Genomic DNA, 24,878 nt, shown 5'->3' with positions numbered 1-24,878 from the left:
TTTTAAAGGACAGCATTTAGTTTTTCAGCTAACTACTAACTAACTACAGTTAAAACATGTTGATCTCCATATTGATTATTGGCTAGATATTGTTCACTAGCTTTCAGTTCAGACTAGGTTTTGTTTTTTCAAGTAGTAACACTTTGATAAACCACATTTAGCCCCCCCCCCCCCCTAAAAAAGTTATTATTAAAATGAATAGGTTTTATTTTAAAGGTTTGCAAGTGTTTCTTTAAAGTTGGTCCTGAACCTGGAGGGATGGAAGCAAAAAAAACAACCACCCCTTTAGCTTAGCTTTGCAACCACAAGCAAATACTAAAAAGCCCAGAGATCGGAGTCCCTTACCGTTCCCAAGCACCTGGCAGTTGACAGGAGGTGAACAGGTGGGGTAAATTATTTGGTTGTTTAATGCTTGTTTGAACGTGCCCTAAACATGGTGATCACTGGATCAAATCATTAACTAGTACCATATAAAATCTGATTAAGGTAAAGTAACAGCAATCAAAATAATGTAATCATGCATTGGCCCTGATTTAATAAATTCTGCAAGGCTGGAGATGATACACTTTTATCAGTGAAGCTGGGTGATCCAGCAAATCTGGAATGGATTTCTTTAAGTAACTTTTCTGCCTTGAGTGTATTTGGTTGTCATAGTTTTATTGGCATTTACACCTTGACAGATTCGTACTGCACAAAGATAGTAAGAAAAGGCATGTAAAGCGTACCTAAACTCAGAAATGTCACTTTACATAAAAGGGTAGACAACCTTTTTATGTAAATTAAAAATTCTATTTTGTAATGCAACACCCTTTAAAAAAAAAAAAGTGCAGCACCCTCCCCTAATTCTCAATGAATGGGAGCACAAAGCCCTTCGTTGGGTGCTCTGTCGGGGTGCAGAAGGAGCCTTTTCGTGCAATGAAAATAAAATTGCCGATCTCACACATGCGCAAGTTTTTTTTCCTCCTACATCATCTGATTTTGCGCATGGGTCAGGCGACATAGAATGAAGAACCAGGAAGAAGAGGAGAAGATGGTGGCCCCCAAAACGCCGGCTCCAGGATGGATGCTGGGACAACGCAGGACCCGATGCAGGAAACCCCCGAATAGATCAGACTGCCCTGCAGTATTGAGGATAAGTGTATTTTTTTTCCACAGTTTTTAGTTTAGTTACTCTTTAAGCTATTGTGAGATTTTTTTAGCTGCCTACATTTTGCCTGGCATTGCAATGCAGTGTTACAATGTCAACTGTTTGGCTTATGTTGAAATATTTGTTTAGTGCAAGGTGAAGAACGATAAGAGCCTCTCTACTACAGAAATAGAGAGCAGTAAACCCCAACAGAGGTTCTAATCATCTCCCACTATATCCATAACATAACATTACAATTAAATTGGCTTTTCCTGTTTCAGATTTATGCTATTTTTATATATAGTCAATTAAAAATTAAAACACATACTAGTCATACAAATATATATGTTTATTTATTTATAGTTACAGACGATTTTTTTCTGACCATAGTATACCTGTAACACCTAATAAAAAGAAAAAATGAGAATAGTACAATCAAAACTATACATCTCATCTTACTTTTGCTCTCAAGACTAAATACAGTACGTCTATTCTTAGGTCTTTGAATCCTGAAGTGGTGAGAAACTCGTTTTTTTCGCTAGTCGATCTTACTATTAGATTATCCTGAAAGAGGAGTATGAAGTTATTTCATCGTCGAACATCTGCTATCCATTAGATAAGAGATCCAATGTTTCCAAAATTTATTCCAGATAAGATTTGCTTTAGCAAACATTAGCTTATATTTTGAGTGAATATTGAGAATTTGTGTTACTGAAAACAAGGTGGATATCTTTTTACTTCCAAGAAGGGGGGAAGTCTGGCTGCAATAAAGATATGCATGATGAACATTGTGAATGTAAAGGGTCAGTTTATTAATGTCCAAGCTTAGTTGAGCCATAGTTGTTACTGGAGTGGTAACAATGTGTGTGTGACGAAGACCTCAGCCCATCAGGTACTGATTTTGAGGTAGTTCCACCATATGGGCCTGATTTATTATAGCTGGGTGATCCAGCAAACCTGGAATGGATTTCTTCAAAGTAATTTGATATTTGCAACCTTTCCAGCATTAGAGAACTTTAATAAATCAGGCCCTATGCATCTTGACCAGCTGATGTACCCACCTTCTCTCAAGCACATTAGGACTGGCAGTAAAAACTTGGCTAGGTTTTGGGGAGGGTCGGGGGTATAATACCATCTATGTAACAATGAAATGTCTATGGAGTGATTTTAGGGGCTACTGAATGGCAGTTTACTAATGCTGCATAGTAGCTACAAAATGTATTCCTTTTTCTGTTTTCCCATGCTTGGTAGTTTAGACATTTCTATAGATCTAAGATATAGACTTTTGCAAATTGTAAAAGTATAACTCATGCTAGGGCAGGTGCAGACCTGCAAACGTATCAAACGGGCGATCCCGTGTGGCTTCCAGTGGCTGGAACACGCATGCACAGTGAGATCAGCACTTTGTTTTACATTTTCAGGAAGACCCTTCACCTGATTTCGCCCCTGCACAGTGCAAGAGAATAAAAAACCCGGATAAGAGAAAAAGTAGCATGGCCACGCCCTCTGCTTTGTCCAGTGTCGGAAAGAAGAGAGAAGCCAAGATGAGTGGGACTTGCTGGGCTTGTTTTTTAGAAAATTCCAATGGCCCCTTCAACTTCTATTCAGCTGGGGTAAAAGCTGCATGTATCCTCTCTCCTTAGGAAGCGGTAACCACACCGCCAAAGCTGTAGAGTTGCAGCTGATTGGAGTGTTGGCTAAACCATATGTTATATAAAAAATGTTCCATGTCTTCCAGTGGTAATTTGTAAGCATTGCTGAGATTGTTGAAGGGTTTAAGATTTTATTTTTAAGGAGATTGTCAAAGTGTTGAAGCCAACTTTTTTCCGATTGCCAAGATGCTGGGCTTACACCCAGAATTTCATGAAAGGTATTAGCTTGCGTTTTTCCGGAAATCTATTGGTAACATTCTGGGATAATGAATGCCATGATCTAGTAACTATTTTGTATTCATAATAAAAAATGTATTAATGCATAACAGCAGCTCCCAATATTTATATATTTTATATTTATTTCTCTTACGTGTTTTTTCAGGTGACTCTGTACTGTAGACATAAAATAGACATACAGGCCTACTCCTGATTTCATATCTTCATATGTGACAGTTCTTCAGTCTTACAATTGGCTGGTATGAGGTATAAAGTGCTGCATTGTCACTAATGCCCCATATCTGGAAGCACAGGGAGCATTACAGTAGCAGATTCCTCTTATGGTGTCTGCAGAATATCTGTTGGTAGTTTTGTTCAAAATTCCCTAAGGTTGATTTAAGGTCTGTTCATCTGAATAGAGGCAAAAATTTAGAATATTCTAAAGCTAAGAGAATCCATTACCATCAACAGACAGCCACTGCTGGTTGCATGGAGTAAGAAGGTAATGAGAAAGGCTGTTGGGCGTACAAGCTTGTAACTAAAGTAAATATTTCCAATGGCTGGTGATTTTTTCGACCACCTTCAACAACCACCAACCACCAACCACCATCCTGAACACTGTTTCCTTAACAAAATTAGTTAGAAGCTTATACCTAATTTACATATGGTACTATAAGCCCAGCAGCTTTCCATTGGTTTTGCTGCCCACTTTGTACAAACAGTAAGGTAACCAAATTCAGGCCTGAAAACAGTTTTTTCTTGTCTTTAATCAGAAGTAAAGACATCATTTCATGTTCCATTGTTGGCACCAACATCTTCAGCCAGTCCTCATCTGGGTTCAGGCATCTTGATTGGCCAGGGCAGAATGATGTAACTCTTGAGCATGTGCACAGGAGTTTATTCATTCCCAGCACCCAGGCATGCAGGATCGTACGCATGCACCTCAGTGTACATTCAGCAAAAGATTGCAGCTAAGCATTATATGTTTTATTTCAGAAAGGGCATCACCTCCCCCTTCTGCAATAAAAAGTTGCCTGATCACAATTTTTAGCCCTTTAGGTTTAGTTCTGCTTTAATGGAACCAAACTAAATGTTAGCTGTTCATGCTGAGTATAACCATATTTCTTTAATATAATTATGAATGAAGGTTATTGGCTGCTAAAAGCAACATATAAACTTTTCTTTTGTCCTCTTTGCACAATACCCCAGTGTTTGCCTCTTTTTATTATCTACATTTGTGACAATTTGTTACTTTTGCTGTAATGCAGCTTTGCTTCCACTGGAGGGTTCAGTTGCCTTGAATATGAAAACAATTTAACATAGTCTTCAGTAGCTTAGTTATTGTTTATCCATTTTAATATATTTAACAATCATTACTATTCAATGACTTTAAAACTGTAACAGTCGTTAAACATTTACAGCTTGGGTTTTATACGGCTCACACATTTTTCCCATGTAGATGAAAATGATGATTATGAAGCTGATTATTGAACTGGGATTCCCTCTATAATGTTTAATGATGTTTTTTTTTTTTCTTTTTAGGAAATTAGAACTTGATTGCATTAGATTGGATGTTTAAAGGAAACCTGCACTGAGAGCAATATATAGGCTACCGTTAATGACCTATTGAAAACGGTTCTTGTCTGTCTCTAATGATGAAGCATTAGCTTCAATGCATTCTTGTTTAAAGACACCAGACAAACATGCAGCCAGAGAAGTTTAAACATTTTGTTATAAGCCGGTAGCCAAATATTGAAGCCATTGGATAAATATGATGGTCAGGTAACTAAAATTCTGGGAGGTCAGCAATGAAAGCTTTTATAGTCCTCCAAGTAAAATGTGCCTCTTGTTGTGTAATTTATTACCACATTATCACTACCTAAAACCAATTTACTTTATTGTATTATAGAAATACAATAATACAATATGAATGAGAAATCTTTCTCCAAAATTCTACATATCAACATGGCTGATAACTTGGGACCCAATGCAATAATCAAATTGAGGCCCTCTTGGCTGGAACACCCCAAACCTTCTGACATGACCTACATCATAGCATAGAGAATGCTCCTCTCCTTTCTGTCCTTCTACATTTCTGATTTCAAGAAGAGAAGCAACAGAGGTGTGATCAGAGGGAAAACAAAAGTGGCGTAAATTTGGTAAAGGGACAAATATACAGTGACATAGGAGTAATCAAAAAACATGCTACCGGCTCTGTTAATTAAGTGTTTACATCAATCTGGGGAGTGCGGAGTGAATTCACAACAGAGAATGTGGAGAGATAATAAAAAAAAATGAAAGAAGTAGAGTGTTTGTTTAAAGTAGAGCTTAAAGTAACTAAAATTAAATGCTGTTGTATATTTTTGTATATATTTAAATGTTTATTGTTTGCATGTATTGATGATGGCTATTAAAGGTCCCCATGCGTATTAAATGGACACATCACTGTATGTCACTTTATTTTTTGGGGGTGTCTGGACTGAGGTCAGGAGGAGTAAAAAGCACCCTTATATCAGCGGTCATTTGGTGCACAAAATACCCAAAGCATGTCTTGGTGTTAGGGGTGATGTGAGTTCTAAAAGCCTGTGTATTTATGGAAGTATAAAAGAACATGCATAATTGATCCGTTATAGTAAAAAAAACAGCATCAGTGAGTGTAATAACTACTTCAACGTCAATGGTCATTGGGAATATTAAACATCTGTGTCTGTGAAAGGAGTGGTGCTCTGGTTTCAGTGGAAGGAATCGTGTCCCTGTGTCCATTAGGAGAATAGTGCCCCTGTTCCAGTGAAAGGAATGGTAGCCCTGTGTCAGTGAGAGCAATGGTGTTCCTGTGTCAATGGGAGGAATGATGCCAGTGGAAAGAATGGTGCTCGTCTGTAAGTAGAAGAAATAATTCCCCTGTATCTTTATAAGGAATTATGCTCATGTGCCAATGAAAGAAATGGGTTACATACGAGATAGTAACTATGGGTTTGTTCTTAAGTTGAATTTTATGTAAGTCAAAACAGGTACATTGTTTATTAAATGCAATTAGGACAAATGTTTGTTTCAACATATTATTAGTCAGCATGGTGTCAGTTACTGTAAAAAATCCTCACTGTGAGATCTTCACAAACAAAGCAAAAAATAAAAACCCAACTTTATGAAGCATAGACATTCATTAACTTCTGGAGCAAGCTGTGCTTCGATATGCAAAAAGAAACAACTGCAGAGTTTGTCTGATCATTAAAGAGTTACAAGATGTTGCAGAAGAGCTCAGACCTTAAGATCACCCACAGCTGTGTTTAGCAAAAGATTTTCTCTGTAAGTCATGTGAACCGCCCCCCTCCCCCAAATCAAGCCTTTGTCCTGCACACGAGCGAGCAGGGAAGCCCAGATCATTTCTAGGAGTCATCCGTATATCAGATGTCCTTAAATCGGGGACTACCTGTACTGAACTAGAAGGCACAAGGGGTACAGCTACTGTAAAGCACATCTACATATTGGGATTTCCTAATTTTAAAAAATTCATTTTTTTAATAATACTTTTAATTTACACTAATCAGCATTGCTTTATTTATTTGTCATGTTTGAATTTGGGCTTAGTTGGGTTTTAAATATTTGGAATCCAAGGTGTAGAAAGCAAGCTAAAGTATTTCCAGCTCCTATCTTCATAAAGGGATGCAAAATTATTTATATTTATATTTGGAAATCCAGTCAGTTTAGCTTAGAGTTCTGCTTCAACATTCCTTTCTCTGCAGATGCCTTCACATTAGCACACATTGCACTTTTCATAAATCTGGGTGCCATTGTAAAAAAGAAAAACAAACTCTGCAGGGGGCATATTATTGTATAGTTGTAAATGAGCCTTTGTGTGTTTTTTGACACAGCATTTCTTCCCTGTGAACGTCCTGTTCATTAATACGCTTGAATGCATTGAAGAAATAGGAATACTGAAGATGTACACTTTGACAGAAAAAAAGATCACATTTAAAAGTTTGACTGTCACTGTGCTGTCAATCAAATTTGAAGGTCATAATAAAAAGGATAATACAGTTCTCCTTGGTATTTTAAATAAAAGACTGTATTTAATAGCTTAACCACTTATGCACTCCCTGCACCAAGCCTTATACTCAACAATGAAAAGTTCAATATGCAATGAGCTATTGTATTGTACCTCACCCAGAGAAACCAATCAGAATTCATCTTCTAAAGATCTGACTCGAGTTAACTAAAACTAAATACATTTCTTTGTATGTCCTTCTAAATAAAACTCTGTTAGAATGTATTAAAGTTATAGTTTCAATATGGAAATACAGTTTTGAATACAAAAAAAACTGCAAGTAGGCAGGTTGTTCATTGCAGAAGGGACAGACAATTTCCCATCTGCAAATGAACAAATGTACCTACCTGTTTAAAGCTGAACATCAGCCTCCCCTCTAGTTACGCATAGTTGTATAGGCTTCAGCTGGTCATATAGACCATTCATCCCCGCCTTTACTATCCTTGACTTGCACCTTCCATTTATTGGTTTCCAGTTCTTTTAGTCATGGAGGCTAGGAAATAGAAGTAATAATAATAGGCAAATTAATATCTGGCTTTGGATGGAGGGTGAAATAATTGCCCAGTATACTCCATCTAGTATGTTGTCTACAATCTCTATAGAAAGCCCTACTGATGGTGATCAGCAGTTCTGTAGAATATACTGTAACCTCCTCCTCTCTGGTATTCCACTAACCCGACTCTCTTCTCTACAATCTATTATGAATGCTGCAGCCAGACTCATCCATCCCACCGCTCCTCTTCCAATGCATCTCTTTGTAGGTCTCTTCATTGGCTTCCATTTAACCTTAGAATCAAATTCAAACTGTGCTTTGCCTTCAAATCCCTCCAGAGTTATTGTCCCATTTACCTTTCTGACCTAGTAGAAAAATACTCCTCCAGCTGCTCTCTCCGCTCCTCCAATGACCTGCTACTGACTTCCTCACTCATAACCTCCTCACATTCACAACTGCAAGACATTTCTGAAGCCGCCCCAACTCTCTGGAATGGTCTTCCTCGTCCTATTTGGCTTGCCCTCAGAACCCAATTTTTCAAACTTGCCTGCCCGTCTTCTTCTGTAACCTAAAACTCTCACAACTCACCCACCATTCCATATCTCTCCTCCTATTGTGATACTTCCTTGATTGTATGCTCTTCTGGGCAGGGTCCTCTCCTCCTCCAGTCCTCCTTTGCATCCCATACTAATGTACAGTGCTGCCTAATATGTTGGCGCTATATAAATCCTGTTTAATAATTATAATATTAAGGTTTAACCAAACTAATTAGTGGGGCTACTGTGTGAATTTACAGAAATAGGAGGACACAGCAGAGACAGGAAACTGTGAAAAGTATGTGCAGATTAAAGAGGGGGTGGGGTTGGCGTTGACTATAACAGCAAAGCTCCCTGGGAAGAGGGGTAAAGGTAAGTGGACCGGGTAAGCTCTACACAGGAGGGTAAGGGACATCTTTAGGGGAAAGTGGTCCTTTAAACATAAGCAGAGAAGATTTGAACTAACAAAGCTTTGCTTTATTGGCACATTTCATGTTTCCCTATGCTATCCCCTTTGTAATGGATGATGGCACATTTATAAGGGACTGGATTGCATAGAATTAAAAAAAAATCAAAGTGCTACTGGTCTTCATTTTGTTATTTCCTCAGCTTTTTAATTAAGTGAAAGTTCTTCTTTAAATCAATTACTGGTTTGGTATACATTAGAATGGCGTTAGAGACTGCAAAGATTAGTATGCCATGGATTAGGCCAGTCTGGTGATAAAGGCAATACATTCTCAGTGTAATAGTTCCATTGCAAGAACATTTTTATCTGAAGCTTTTATTAACAAACACTTGTCTTTAAAATCCAATTTATTACATCAGCAGGATATTTCAACAGAGAACGCTGTAACTGTTTCAGAGCAGTTCTGTTAATATGGAGAATTAATCAGACATTTATCCCCAGATATGATGCAGTTCTAAACTGTCTTTTTAAAAGATCCTGGCTTACTTCACTGTTCATGTCTGACTGTGTGTATAATGGAGTTTCATATGGGTGAACAGTTCTTATAACCAGTGATCTGGACCAGGTCAGGCCTCTTTATGGTCAGTGGTCCTTCAGTGGAATAACTGAACAGTGGAAAAGCAATCAATATGAGTACGTAGTGTATTTGCACTCTACAACTTTGCCGGTATGCACAATTGATTTGCATCCTGTCTACATGCAGTGAACATTGGGCTTTATGTTTAGGAAGTATTTAAATGAAAAAGTAGCTTTGTTTAATATACCAGTCCAATCAAGCAAATCTAATAGAACAGAGAGTTTGTTATATTGGAAGAATACACAAACTAGATGTTTGATTTAGGAGTATAAGGCATCCCAGGCATCCTGAAGGAGATATATTTCATAACTACACTAGAAGTCAAAACTGTTCAGATGTTGGGTGAATGAAGAGCTCTTTAGACCATGTTCTAAGAAATAGAGTTAGAATCTGATTGGAGGCTGTAGGGATTTAACTCTAGTTCCAAATGAGAACATATTGATACACAAGACCTGATATGCATTTGTGAATGGGGATTTGATTACTTCTTTACTAGAAAAAAGGTATCTCCATCTAACCACTAGGCATGATTCATGATTTGTGTGATCTGCTTTTGGATTCAATGATCCATGCAGAATACTATATATCAACTGAAATGCAAGGTTTATGTCTTGCACACAACACTTATGATGAGCTTCCTGGGGGATTGGATACTCTGGAGCCCAGTACAAGATGTAGTTTGGTGTATTGGCTGATAATGGCAAATTCACCCAATGAATTGGGGGTTAAGACATCAGTGGAGTAAAATAAGAAATTCATTTGAATGGAATTGATGTGGTGTAGGATTTGTTATCCCCACTGTGAATCTAAATTGCAGATCAATGAATACCAATATACTAGCTGTCAATCTTAATTAGACATATATAAAAACAATGTAACACACTGATGCAAAAAAAAAAAAAAACAAATACACCACAAACTAGTGGAGAAATTAAGAATGACACCCAAAACCAATGGGCTAGATTTACTAAACAGGAGATTATCATGGAAGAACCAGGATGATCCAGGAAACCTGTAATGGATCTGGTTCAGATTCCAGAATTAAAAACATTTCCCAGCTAATAGCAAATGATTTTTATGAAATTTATTCCAGGTTTGCTGGATCACCAAGGCTCTTCTTTGATAGTCTTGTAGAGCCTAAATTAAGTCCAATGTATCTACACATACGCTAACGTCTACTTAATGCATTGCAAGTCCTTTGCAAGTTGCTCAATCCATTTGCACAAAATGATAGAAAAGCAATTTCATTATTTTAATCACTATGCTAATTGATTTCAAATATATCCCTTTTTGTCTCAATATTAGGTTAAAATCTTTACTCATGCCAATATACGTGTTATTGCCCATATACTTTATTGTATTGTGTTGTGTTGTAATTCAATAACAATGCGCTTATACTGTAAGGAAAAGGTGTGTTATTAAAAAAAGTTCAACTTCCTTGTATCATGTGTTAAAACCCAGTGGAAGCCATTGATTTAAATAGCCTGCATCAAGGCCAATTTCCACATTTTCATGCAAGAATATTATTGTATGTCAACCATTGTACACAGGTTTGCCATTGTTTTAAAACGTGTTGTCATGTCCGTGCAATGCATCCATCTGTGTTGCATCATGGCACAGTATGTTGAATTTTGATGACAATGGCATTAAAATATTGTTGATCATGCATTAAAAATGCATGAAAATAAGCACGGAAAGTTGTTAATCCAACCTTAATGCATGAAAATGTGTTTCAACACCGTGTGATTAGACTCTGGTAACATAAAGCTTTCTGCATTGGTAATTTACTATCTATTTTTCTAGAAATATGTTGTGAAAAAATGTGTTATACATAAATGTGTGAAACAATTTCTTTTTAGGTAAATGGATTGTCTGATCTACAGCCACTCAAAAAATTCTATAGTTCCAGCAGCACAAATAACATTCAGGACTCCAGCAACTTTAAGAACCTTCATCTTGAAGTTGCCTAATGGATCACAATTCACATTGATAAAGTGTATGTCTATAATTAATAAAGCCATTTCTTATCAGATTCAAGCTTCAATGTCTGTAGGAGCTTCAGCCAAACTATCACCAAGATTGAATTTTTTCCTACTGCCATCCTGCCAGTTGCACCATTGGTGACTGACCAATTCTCACTGGTCAGCTATGTACATTAGGCACAAGCCAAAATAATTTATAAATACTAATGGATTTTTGTGAATCGTTATTGAATGTGTTTACCACCACTATCTGTTCTCTTTGAAGCAAATCGTTCCTGTACTTTGTTCTTAAAAGCATTTGCATCATGAAAGGAAATATTCTACAATAAAATGCTGCTCATGTTTGGTAAATGTTCTTAACAGATTCTGGAGATTGTGGAAAAAAGATAAACTTCTATAATGTTCATTTTGATTTGTTAGTCATTCAACAGTGCAAACAAAAAAAAAAACTGAAACGTTATGCCTAATATAACCTTTTTATATTTTGGATAGTTTCAATGGATTAGATTTATATTGCTGTTTGTCTACTTACCATCAATATCACTAGAAAAAATAACAATGGGAGTGAGGCTACATCCAAATTTTTGAGTCCTAGTTTGAGTCTTCCGATGGGAAAATGTGTTCCCATAACAAATGGCTAATTATTTGAAATATATCTACCTCTCTGTATAGTTGAGCAAACAGGTCTAAAGGAGAAGAAGTTAAGGTAATTCTTCAAAGAAAGACGCTTCTCAGCATATTAAGGTTGGCTGCCTTTTGTTTGAGAAGAGACACTTGTCTACAGCAAGGTAGCAGCCAATCACTGCCCTATAGGCCTATGACAATGGTTGGCTCTTTTTATGGCAGGTTTCTGTTACATATGAACAACATAAGTTAAATAGTTGAACAACATAGGTTAAATTTGATGAGAACTGAGGTGTGGGGGAGCCCTAGCCATGAAATGCTAAAGGAATCAGAGGGGACAGGGAGGACGGTCCTATAGGTCTCCAGGGTCTGGTTAGGCTGGGGCCCAAAGACTTAATTTACTGAGTAGTAGAACTTAGTTCTCAGTGGTAAAATGGTCTGTTTTCAATGAGAGAAGCTTCAAAATAAGTAGCTCAGAGACAAGGAACCAAAGAACATGATCCCACTGGACATGATCTCTACACTCGTCTAGAGATTCTTCGCCTATTGTGGACCCAAGGGGTGATGCAAGGAGACTAAAGGTCAGCTATCATTGTGATGAACTGCAATGGATGTGAACTGCTACTGTATGGCACTCTGCTACTCTAACCCTCTCTCTTTGTATGTGTTGCGTTACAATAAACCCCTAGAAAACTGAGGTTCACGAGCCTTTTTGAGCTACTTATGCTACCCTACAAAAATAGAAATTGCTCACCCCTATGGGGTTAAACGTTACACATAACTTGCAGGTTTTTTTTTCCCTAAACTATTTACCCCTGGACAAAATAAGTACTAAACCCCTGCAGTGGTGAGGGAGCTCATTGCAATGATAGTTTTTCTTGAAGTTCAGGTTTGAAGTCATCCCTGCATCACCATAAAGCTAAAGCATAATACATATTTACTGTAGTAAAACTACTAATCTATCTACTAATTTTTGCAATCACCAAAAGAACATGTAATAGCTAGATGGATTAACCCTCTTGATAATTGTGTTGTCCTTGTTACTGCCTTACAGAACATTGTTTAATGGATTCCAGCACATCCTATTCGCAATGGCAAGCTCTTACCACCCTATTCTTTTTTAATTCTATTCCCAAATAAGCTAAAACAAATGCATTGATTTTTATAACAAAGGTAAATTTAGGAGAAGGGTCATGATGAAAGGTATGTAACATGTAATTCTATATAGTGATATATATTGCTGGTTCTAATGTATCTGAGAATTATACCACAAGAGTGTTAAAATCTTCTTCATGCCAATTGTGAAAAGGAAACTTTGCTTTCATCCATAAAGATGTTCTATTTTAGTGAAATTATTCTGAATATACATATAATGTAAACATCTCTAGTCTGTAATGTCACTAAATATGAGTCTTTGAAGTTGTGTTGCTTACAGCTTCAAGGTATATTCATGAAAAAAATAGAATTTAGGAAACTTGGAAGATTATAGGAAATGAAAATGTATAGCTGACAATCCTCTGTAATATGTAAGGAATAAATAGCAAACAAATGAGTTTAAATATCGCAATTCTTACAATTTGTATAATGCAAATTATTACTATAATTAGGATTATATTTTAGTTATAGCTCTGCAGACACCTAAACTGAATGATGCTCAATAGTAAAGGGTAAAGAAATTTGTGTAGGCTGCCATTGGTGTTACAAGTAGAAAAACTAGTTCCTGTAAAAAAAAAAAAACAATACCAATTTTCATCTAATACCTCCATTCCTTTACCTAAAAGTGTAATTCTATTTACCAATAATCAGTTTTGTGAAGGTAAAGAGAAAGCAAAAGGAGATTTTTTTTTAGTTAGATAAGATTCATAAGTGAGGTTATACATCAGATTAATAGAAGTAGCTTTTATGGAAAACAATAGATCTACAAACTTTACCCTTTAGGGTAAATGTACCCTATTACAAATCAAAGCCAACCCTATAAAAACAAGTTTTATACACTTTTTAGTGGAGCCTGTCGCATACTGCTAATCAGTGGCCTTTGTTCGATGTTTGGGATATCCTAAATCTAAATACCATTTAGTCATCTAGGTAGAAATTTTGGTAGTTTATTCTGGTCTCAAAGGAGTCAGTAGACTAGTATCAAATAACATGGAAAGGCCACCAATAGTCTAAGTATATACTATATAGTCTAAGTCTATGTCGTGTTAATAGGATGAAAATGTTTACAGCAGTGGAAGGGCTATTTTATGCAGATTGTAAGACAACAAGACAACTTTCAGCTCTGTGGGTTTTTTAAACCCATTGTTAACATTTTATTCGAAACACTGAGGAAAAATTATTAAACTAGCAATACCAAACATTGACCAAGCATACCTCAACTGGTGTAAGCTTAGCCGAGACCATTACTCATGCTTTGGTCTACGTTCAAAAAACACATGCATTTTGTTATGGCCTGTATATTAACTGTGCATTTATCTGTTTGTCCAGAGTTCAACCCTAAAGCAAATTGTTATCATGGAGACCACCAATATGGACCTGAAAAGAACATATCCTCATAGGCACATATCCTCTAACCTATGCCTGCTGCCTAACATTAAAACAAAAAGCATTAAAAATTGATGTGCCATATGGACCACCACAAGACAGAGCCCAGGTCATTTGTCAGAGTAAAGGGTTCCCCCAGCTGCTTGCAGGGGATGAGTAGTTCTATGGATTGCCCTCAAGACCTGGGGCTTCATTGGTTTTTAGGGAGTTATAGAAGGAAATGCGTAGTGAATGGACGTGGAAGTGTTGGCTGATTTTAACACAGCGGGACACAGCGGGACACAGCGGGAAGTTGAGGACTGTGGTTTGAATATCTGAGATCTATTGGGTCACCTGCAAGGAATAGGAAGAAAGGACTTTCCTTTGTGGGGATACCTCAGTAGCCTTTAAGACTATTTTGGCTTGCCAGAGATGAAGTGTTCCAGCCATTAGGTGTAGTAGCATGTGCAGTAATAGAGTATAAAAGGATTTTGTTTAAATAATTGCTGCTGGGGTGTAAGTATCTGATTCAGACTAAGAACGCAACTTTGACTGTTTTTAATACCTGTCTGTCACTATATTGGCTAATATAAAGCAGTACTGATCCTGAATTTACCCAGCAACAGATGTAATGTGTAGGTCAGGAGGCTTGCAATTAATTTGTGCCGCCAGCCTGGAATCTCCCTTGCAATGGCTCTTTGTGCTGATCCTACGCCAACATATTACCCAGCACTTTACAAAGCCCATAATCATGTCACTAATTGGCCATCAAAGGGGCTCACAAACTAATGTCCCCACTATAGTCATATGTCATTAACACACACGCTAAGGTCAATTTGGGTGAAGCCAATTAACCTAACTGCATGTTTTTGGAATGTTGGAGGAAACCGGAGTACCCAGAGGAAACCCACATTTTTTAAATGGCAGCACCCCAACAATTCACTCTCAGCATTTCTGAAGTGTTTTTCTCACAGGTTAGGTAGGATTTTGGCAAAGTGGCAAAGTTCTTATTTCAGTTTGGATATCACTAATCTTTCTAACTGCTGTTTTATATTGCACTGTGTCAGTAAATTATTCTGCTTTTATTGTTTGTGAATTCTACTGTAAACCTATTTTACCTACATAAAGACTATTACTAGCTTGTTTAATAAAGTACAAAGCCATTGGTATACTACGGTAGGTATTGTCAGGTGAATTTAAAGCATGGGTCATGCTGGTAAGGGATGACAAAACAAACCAGCAGCTCCAATGTATAAGGTGCTACACACATGTATAGCCAGCTTTATTACTGCTAAAGCCTGAAATGAATGTCTACTGGTTCTAAAAATGAAACTCAAGCCAAACTTTAAACATGGAATCACCAAGGATGAATTCGTTGCACTTGGATCACCTGTAGAGAGGTCTGATTACAGCTAAACATACAATACATGATAAATGGTAAATGGCCATCAAACAGACTGCATCCATACAGTGACAGAAGCAATCCATTTGAAGGGACGGTTAATTTCCCTAAGGCAACGTGCAATTCATTCTAGAGTAATTTATACTTAGAAACCAAAAATTGTAAATACATCTTCAATGTATTCTGTTTTCTAAAAATAATCCTCCCCTTTTGTAAATGTCAAATGGAACTCTCATTTAAACTGTTACCTTGAGTAAAATATCAATAGATGGGAATTTTAATTGATTTAATTCAACCGCAATCTAAGCAAGCACAAAGGTTATAGACAGGGAGCACCATTCTATTGTAATGATATAAAATGTGTAGTCAGGCAGTCAATGGAATAAAACAGGCGACTTGGAAGCATTACAGTGTGAAGAGAGAAAAAAAACATGAATTTTAAGTGTGTACATGAACCCTCTTCTTCATTTAAGCAGAATAACATTCACAGACCCACACTGCTCTTAGTATTTATGGGAAAAATCTTTCAACATTCTAAAAAATGAAACTCGCAAATCTACATTTGCTTCTTTTTACACATTTTTTAAAGCTGCTTTTTCTTCTTCTTTTAATTCCTTTTAATTTCTTTGGCTCACACAGGGGGCTAGGCTGTTTCTCCAGTTCAGCATGAAAGGTCTTAAACAGTAGTAAAAATGTGTTATTTTCCTATGAAATGAGACTGGATTATACATTGTACAGTGTGCAAATTTACAAATTCTATAACAAATGCTGTAATCTTGTTTTCTAGCTAAAAGCTCTTGAATCGTGTCCTAGTTTCTTTTTCGATTTATCAATGGTAAGATCAGCATTTTGCATCTTAAGAAGAGTTTGAAATATGGTTTATATTTGGAAAGCTTCTTGCTTTACATTAGACGAGTTTTCATATTTTCATGCAAAACATAGAAGGTTTGTTATGTATGTATGTATGAGAAGAGAACATTGTTAGGTTCGGGTTCATTGCAGCCAGACCAAGAAAATGGGATAGCGGAAGATGGACAAAGATGTTGGAATATTAGCATATTTACGCATTTGTCCCAGTATTCCATGAAAACTATTTAGAATTATACTACACATTGTGGTGGAAATTTGTCCTCATGCAAAAAAACATTTTCTGAATAATTGTACCACATAAAAGCAATAGATCAGTAGATAAATAGATGGATGATGGATAGAATCCTGACTTTTTACAGGTAATCTAAAACAGTAAGTGGCTGCTGACTTTAATCTTAGACTTAAAGTCAGACTTGTAAGACAAAAAAAATTGGTGACTGAATTCAGGATCCTTGGAATGTTGTTGCATCTATTTGGCATTGCAATGGCTGCAGTAGTAGGACCAAATGGGACTTCTGGTGGGGATACAGTATCTTACCATGTGAATCTCCAAGTCATAAACCCAGCATGAGATTCAGCTTGCCCCAAACCACCGAGAAAGAAATGATCTGTTTACTTTTGGCCCCATATTTGGGTTAGCACACTGAATATACTGGGCCTGATTTTTAAAAGCTCTTCAAGACTGGAGAGGATACACTTTTATCAGTGAAACTGGGTGATTCAGCAAACCTGAAGTGTGTCAGTTCCAGGATTGAAAACATTTGCTAACAAATAGAAAATTACTTTTAATAAATCCATTCCAGGCTTGCCTTGGAGAGCTTTAATAAATCAGGCTCATTACACCAAGTTAGCTTTAATAACAAGCCAACGTGCATTTAAAAGATAAGGCACTGTGGTCCTGACACCATCACCTAACATAGAGAGTCATAGATGCTTATTAGACTGCAGTCACAGCACTATATGCCTATATGAAGTGGTGACTTAGTACCTGTTTTATTATCTGAATCCTGACTTAGAATGTTGCTCCATTTCAATTGGAATCAGATGGATTTAAAGTTTCCTACTCCGCGCACCTCTAGTCCAAGCTACTCCAAGCACCTGTACTGTGATATACAGACCCAGCATATAATTCAAATAGCCACAAACCACACTAGATAAATGATCTCTTTGTATTTCTATTATTTAAGGTCAGTGCACTGAATGTATCACCACCCATGGAGAGCCATAGATGCCTATTAGAGCACATCTGAATGTGCATTGGTGACTATGCACCTTTTAAAAAACAAAAAACAAAAAAAAAAAAACCCCAAATTCTGACTCAGAATGACAAGACTCCAGTCCAATCAAAAACACCTATTATAAACATATGTTTACTCAACACATCAATCTCTAAATCTAAACCCAACATGATTCAGCTTGGCATAAACCACACAGAAAAAATGATCTCTTTGCTTGTGATATTATTTTAGGGTTAATGCAAGGAATATATTACACCAAGTTAACTTTATTAACAAGCCAGAGTGCATCCAGAAAATGGGGGACTGTAGGACTGACACCATCACCTTCCATGGAGAGCCATATATGCTTATTAGACTGTGGTCATGACACATCTGGAATCACCAATATCCAATGGTGCCTAAGCACTGTAACATATGCAATAATCTCAAAATATGTCTAAACCTAAGAATAAACCCAATAATGTAACAACCCGATTCCTGTGCTAGCATGAAAGTGCTCATGCGTACTGTATCTTTGGGGGAACAACACTTTTGGGCTGAACGCAGCTAATTTGAATTACAGATCACCTGTAAAAGAGAAGAAACTGGCAAGACTGATAACACTGTTTTAGAAGCACATAGAGTTACAAGTCCATTGGATTTCATGCATGATCAACAGGAGTTTTTCTGCACTTGCATCAATTAAAAGAGGCAAAACATGGGAAACCATGTATGCATTGCAGTTTTTCTGAATATATTGTAGTTTTCTCACCAATAAGTGGACTTTGGGGTCTGATTATAAAGCAGTGAATTTGACATTGACTAAAACTTAGTGGAGAAGTTTCTCCACCAAGCAATATCAGATCTGTTTTATAAATTGAGCCCTTTAACTCAACCCATTTATGAAAGGCGATATCATGTCCCTTGTACATATGTACATATGAGTCAATACAGGACTATGGGATTTCATTCAAAATAGCTGTATGGGATCAGCAATTACTGAAATATTCCTCTTGCACTCAAAACGGTTACACCATAAATGGCAGATCATCTTGCCAGTAGGACTGTTCAAAGGCACTGCGGGATGCCTGTTTAAGCTATTGATGGTTGAGAACAGAGCACAATAAAATGTTTGGCATTATAGAAAATGTTAGCACAGCATTAAGCATCTCTGTTTCTATACAGACATTTACACATGCATTTGTGAATGTTATTATTTTGTATAGTGCAGCTGTTTTATACAACATAAAAATATATTTGTGGTGGAATTGAGCTTTGAGACTTCAGGTCTTTTTTAGCATTTATAAATAGCAGCTGAAAGTTATCTCAAGTTATGCCCTGTCTTGTAGAACTTCACCATCTACATAATAATTTAGTATAATGCATAAGTTTGTCAAGCAATCTGCAATTCTGCTAGAAGCAATGCTTGTACATTCTGTTACTGCTCAGGGGAACTCTCCTAAAGTTACTTCACTGTAACATTTATTGTATTGTACATTACCAAAGAATGTCACAAAGTCAGAGCACTGAGCCATGTTCCCAAATCAGCATGGCACATCAGCTTGTTGTCAGTCACCCAGCCAGTCAGTCAATGAAATGTCCATGTATTCTGTTCCACTATTAATACGGCTGTCTTATAGTAGGGCTCTTCACATCTGCTGTATCTGTTACATCTATATACTGCGTTTGTGTGCTCTTCATTGCACAGTATTAATTATTGTTGATCGTTAGTGATCAGTTCGAGTCACAGTTCAGTAACAACTTGGGTGGGTGAGGTTGCGGGGCAGTTATCGCTTCCATAGACCAGTGAACGGCTACCCTAGGGGAATATGCTACATACAGAACCTGATTTTTTAAGGCTCTCCAAGATTGGAAAGAATGGGAAAACCTGGGTGATCCAATAAACCTAGGATGGATTCCTTAAAAAATTTTTGCTTTCAGATGGCAAATGTTTTAAATCCTGGACTGGATCTGTTCCAAGTTTGCTGGATTTCCTACGTTCTCCCATGGAAGTTTATCTTCTCCAGTTGGGGAACTTTAATAAATCAGGCCCAAAGCATCTACCTTTGGTATCCCAGTAAAGAATAAATGGGGGAGGCAGTAAACTATTCAATACCGCTCAGTGCCACCTGCCGTCAAATCTGTACACACTGGTGCTTTATGAACCAGCACTGCAGTACAAGCAGCCAGGGAGGCTGGCAAGGTGCCAGGCACCAGGAATTGCACTGGAGTGCTTGTTCCCGACACAGGTTTGAACCCTTACTCTACAGACAGGATACTTGGCACAATTATCTTCTATAGGTGAGGGGAGAGAAAAAGAATAGGAGACACTTTACAGAGGAACCGGTTCTTTAGTAATCCAACACGTCAGATCATCTGACATCTGTACACATACTTTTTTTTTTGGACTTTAAGCAAAAACAATCATTTTGGTTGATGAAAAGCTGGTGTGTGTACTGAGCTTTAATATGCACTCAGATATATAAATTAATGAACCTTTACACGGGGATAATAGTTTGTGATTTCAGCCACATCACTATAATTTTCAAATCTCATTGCTGGAAAACTTTGTTTTCCTTAAAAAAATATTGACCTGTGCTATGGTGTCCTAGCTTTGTGAATCCATAGCTTATTCATTAAGCTAGCATTCATCTTTCTTTTTAACCAGGTGATTGTGACTTTAAAATCCCATTCAGCTTAGATAAAATCAGTTTTAAAAATTAGGATCTGCACGTTGGTGTTTCTCGATTATTGGAGCCTATATTGGTGAGCAGATAGGCTTGAATAACAGCAAAATTAGTAAATTGCAATTGTTTTTATTTTCTTAAAAATATACAGGAAGATCTGTCTATCCCCAATAGAAGAAACCAATTCATAAATTATGATTTACTGGATTTCTTAATTGTGGGATTCTCTGTGGATCAGACAGATCTTTATGGAAATATTCAGGCATATAGAAAACCAATGAATCAGCAATATTTCCGATTCATAGAAGATGGAAGAACTACTTACATGATAAAGCATGTACATATTTTACATTTTTTTTAAAGAAAAGGTTACGTAATTTGCAGCATTGCCATCTGATTTAATAGGGAGGTTTAAAGGATAGGACTTGTGGCATATGAATCAATGGTTTCATGCAGTTGTGTTCTGTCAATGTCAGAATGTGGAATAATTAAGAAGCAGAGTTGGTCTGGATAGATTTCAGTATCACTTCAATCTGAAGTAGACAAGGCTTTTTTGTCTTTGTCCTGTAGACTTGTATAATTTTATTTGTGTCTCTGACCTAGATATGAATGTTTATCCATTACCATTTATTACAGAGAAATATGGCAAAGAAAATTTACTTTTTTCTGTTACTAAAGCATAGAAATATACAGATTTGACATTATAAACAATATTCCTTTACCTTTCTTTCTATTAATCAGGTTACTGTCCTACTAGTTTTATTATTTCTGCTCTTGAACTTCTATGTAATCTGACAATTTTTGTGATCAGTGGTATACTGTGATTGGTTGGAGATCACAAAACACTGCACTAGCATGTGCAAGTTTCTTCTCTTCTAATAATTTTTGCAGGGTAGAAAGATCTTTTCAGATGTATTTCTATTATTTGTACCCATAACTTGATGCATCCATACAACCTATGTACTTTCAATTGAATTTTACTTTAAAAGTATGAATGATCTTTTTACAACTGATCTGAACCTCCAATAGGTAATATATTGGCACTTTATAAATACTGTGTAATAATAGTAATGAGAAATCTCTATCTTGAAGTTTCAGATAATTGTAACATCTGACATAAGTTCTAACTTTTCTTCATTCTATCCATAAGGTAAAAAAAAAATGTTTTTAAGTATGCATATTCTTTATGTTCTCTCACATTAGGGATGACCGAGCGAGTTTTTAAAACTCGATCTCGCGGCAAATTCGGCCGTTCTCACTTACCGAAATTGTAAGCAAGAACGGTCGGTGTAAATTTGCCAATCAAGATCGAATTTAAAAAAAAAAAGATTGCAGGTTGTGCTGATCATTAAATGCAGCCAGGGCCCAAATTTCACGGACCCATCGGAAGTTCGAGGAAATGTTTGCCAGAATGCCGGAGGCATCCTATGACTTTCTTTAGTCACACCCCACTCAAAATAAGAGTTTAAATTTGGCTATGACCCTCCAAAAAAAGAATCAAATTTTACTTTAATATACTAAAGCTGCGTACACACTTGCAATTTTTGTCGTTGGAAAGGATCTTTCACGATCCTTTCCAACGACAAGAGACTGCACGATGCATGAACGGTGCTGTACATACAGCACCGTTCATGCTCTATGGAGAGGGGAGGGGGAGAGCGACTGAGCGGCACCCTGCTGCGCGCTCTCCCCTTCCCTTTCATTAGGATCGGTTGTCGTCCATTGTCCGTGGATCCGGCAGGACGGTCGTTCGGACGATGGACGACACCGACTGTACACACGGCAGATTTTCGCCTGATATTTGGCCGATGCCGATTATCGGACGATAAAAATCTGCCGTGTGTACGTAGCTTAAATGATCGCTATAAAAACTGCACAGCTCTCATACCTGGATAAAAAAAACTTTATTTCTTCTTTCCTTTTTTTTAACTTTAATAAGGTTATTTTGGCTGCAGCTGTCCTCAAAAAAAAGGTAATGTCTGTACAGAGTAAGTAAATGCTCTCTGCAGGTATACAAAATAGTAAGACATTTCAGTAGTGCCAAATAACTGCCATAAGTCAACATTTTAGTCAGAGTCAAATATTTGTCTTTATAATTACAAGGCTTTGTAAGTAACAAGAAGATCTTTGACTTTTAAAAGTTCACGGAGATCTGTGAATACATATTAATACATCACTGTCCTCTTTGCTATTAGGTCAAGTTCTAATTTAACATTTTATAGAACAGTGTGAGCATCTCAGTTTTTGTCTTGGTCACAAATAAATGTATAAGGTGTCATGGGACCCAGGTAATGGTGCTGAAAAGATGTCCATACCTATAAAGAGTAAAAGTGGAGCATTTTTATCACCAAACTGGAGCATTTCCATATACAGAAGAACAATATTTGCTTATTGGGTCCTGTCCTAATTTATTAGACCAGTGGCATCACAGATTATGTACCACTTATTATTAAACAATACAGGGATTACTTAATTTAGGTAGCTCCAAAGTTCAGCAAGGAAGTGGCAGAGTCTGGCCTCCAGAATAGAGGTGAAAGCAGAACTAAACCTTTGAATGAAAAAATTAGTTGAGTGGACAAGTTTTTTACTGCAGAATGGACCAGCTGTGTCTCTGGAACAATACAAGGTTACCTGTCCATTGTTATTGTTCTCTTAAATGTACACTGAGTTTTTTAGGACAGTGGTGGCCAACCTTTCTGACCTCACAGACCACTAAATTTACGGACTGTGGGTGGCGCATGTGGGGGGAGCTGTGTATCACTCAAAGGGAAGAAACTTCCCCCATAGTGATGTCATAATGCCAGAACCCACCCACTCTCCCAACGCAGGTCTGAGCCTGCTATGGGAGAGTGGGCAGAATGTGTCCAGAGACACGACATGCCCACCACCCTGAGCCTGCGATCCATACAGGGGACATGGTCTGTGGCTCTGCTGGTTAGCCCCCAAGCGGGGTCAGGAGAAGGACCAGTCACAGCCGTGGACCACCAAAATTTTATTGCGGACCACTGATGACTCGCGTGGTTTAGGGGATCACAGCTGACTGCTGGGAATGAATTAATCCCCTTGTGCATACTTGGGAGTTAAATCATTCCAATCAAAATGGTGGCCAATCAAAATGGTAAAAAGATCCTGAACCCAAAAGATGGCCAGGTATAGAAGTTGGATGAAGATGCGAATAAAAAGTGGAGGAAGAGGTGAGATTAGATACAAAAATGTGAACTGAACTGGCAGGTACATTTGTTTTATTGAAGAAAAGACATAGCTGGAGCATGTCAACGTCTTTTTTAAAGGTTCATTGTTCTCGGGATGGAGAATATTTTGAAACAAGAAATTCAGGATAAACAATAGCCGCTGGACTAAAGGTTGGCTCCATTTATATTTATGATCTGTTACAATCTGTCAGCTGACAGATATTTATGACGGTTTCAGTGTGTGCTAAGTTCAGTGTGTATATGCAACACAATATTCATTAAAACTGTTAATGTTGAACTTGAAAAATGAGAAGGACTATGTATTAAAGGAACAATTGGCCTAATTGATGAAATGAAAACATTCAAGTCATTTCATAAGATAGACAAACATGATTGGGAATGTATACAGGGTGGATTTACTGGAATTATTACAGTTCATTTTTCATTAGAATATTGACACAGAAGTTGTGAACACATGACTGTTTTTTTTTTCCCCAAAAAAGTTTCCTTGTAATGTCATATGCTTTAAATGGCAACAGACTTCACAACTATTTCAATTTCACCAAAATAATTTTTTTTATCTCTAATCTAATTCATAATCGAAGATCAGTAAATTAAAAATACATGTTTTTATATAAATACATTTTTACGTAAAAGATCTAATAACATAATTCAAAAATGTTGTCAAATATTTACTTTTCTATTGTATTTACATTTGACAGAAAGGTAAGAGCAAGCAAAAGTGCCCACTAGCAGTTTATCAAGTTTGATGGTGCTACTCCTAAATAGTCATTCTTAAACAATATTTTCAACAGATTATTGTTTATTTATTCACTACCCATTAATCTGAATTACAAAAAAAAGATTATTTTATTGTACTATGCTCAGAAAACAGACATAGAAAACCAATTGGAATATTACATTGTTTTTTTTCAGTTCAATATGCAATGGAATCTAATGTGGTTAAATAGGCGTACTTTGTATGAAAAATGACTGATGACTGATTAAAAAGAAAGCCAAAATGTCACTAGTACCACTCATGCATTATTTATATCCAGAAAAGAAAACAAAATGTTTCAGAAAAAAAAAGGCGGGTAATTTATTCAAAGTGCCTTTTATACATTGACATACGTTGCCATAGTCTCTATGTTCTTTTGCTGCATTTGCCAAGCGCAGTAAATATTTCATATTGCAGAAATTACTGTCTCGTATTTCTTCATTAGTCAGAGAGCTGGGTTTGATACATGTATGCCATAGTCATTGTTCTTCTTCTT

This window comes from Pyxicephalus adspersus, chromosome 3, assembly GCF_032062135.1.
Source record: "Pyxicephalus adspersus chromosome 3, UCB_Pads_2.0, whole genome shotgun sequence".
In the NCBI taxonomy this organism is placed as follows: domain Eukaryota; kingdom Metazoa; phylum Chordata; class Amphibia; order Anura; family Pyxicephalidae; genus Pyxicephalus; species Pyxicephalus adspersus.
This window is presented reverse-complemented; position numbering follows the sequence as displayed.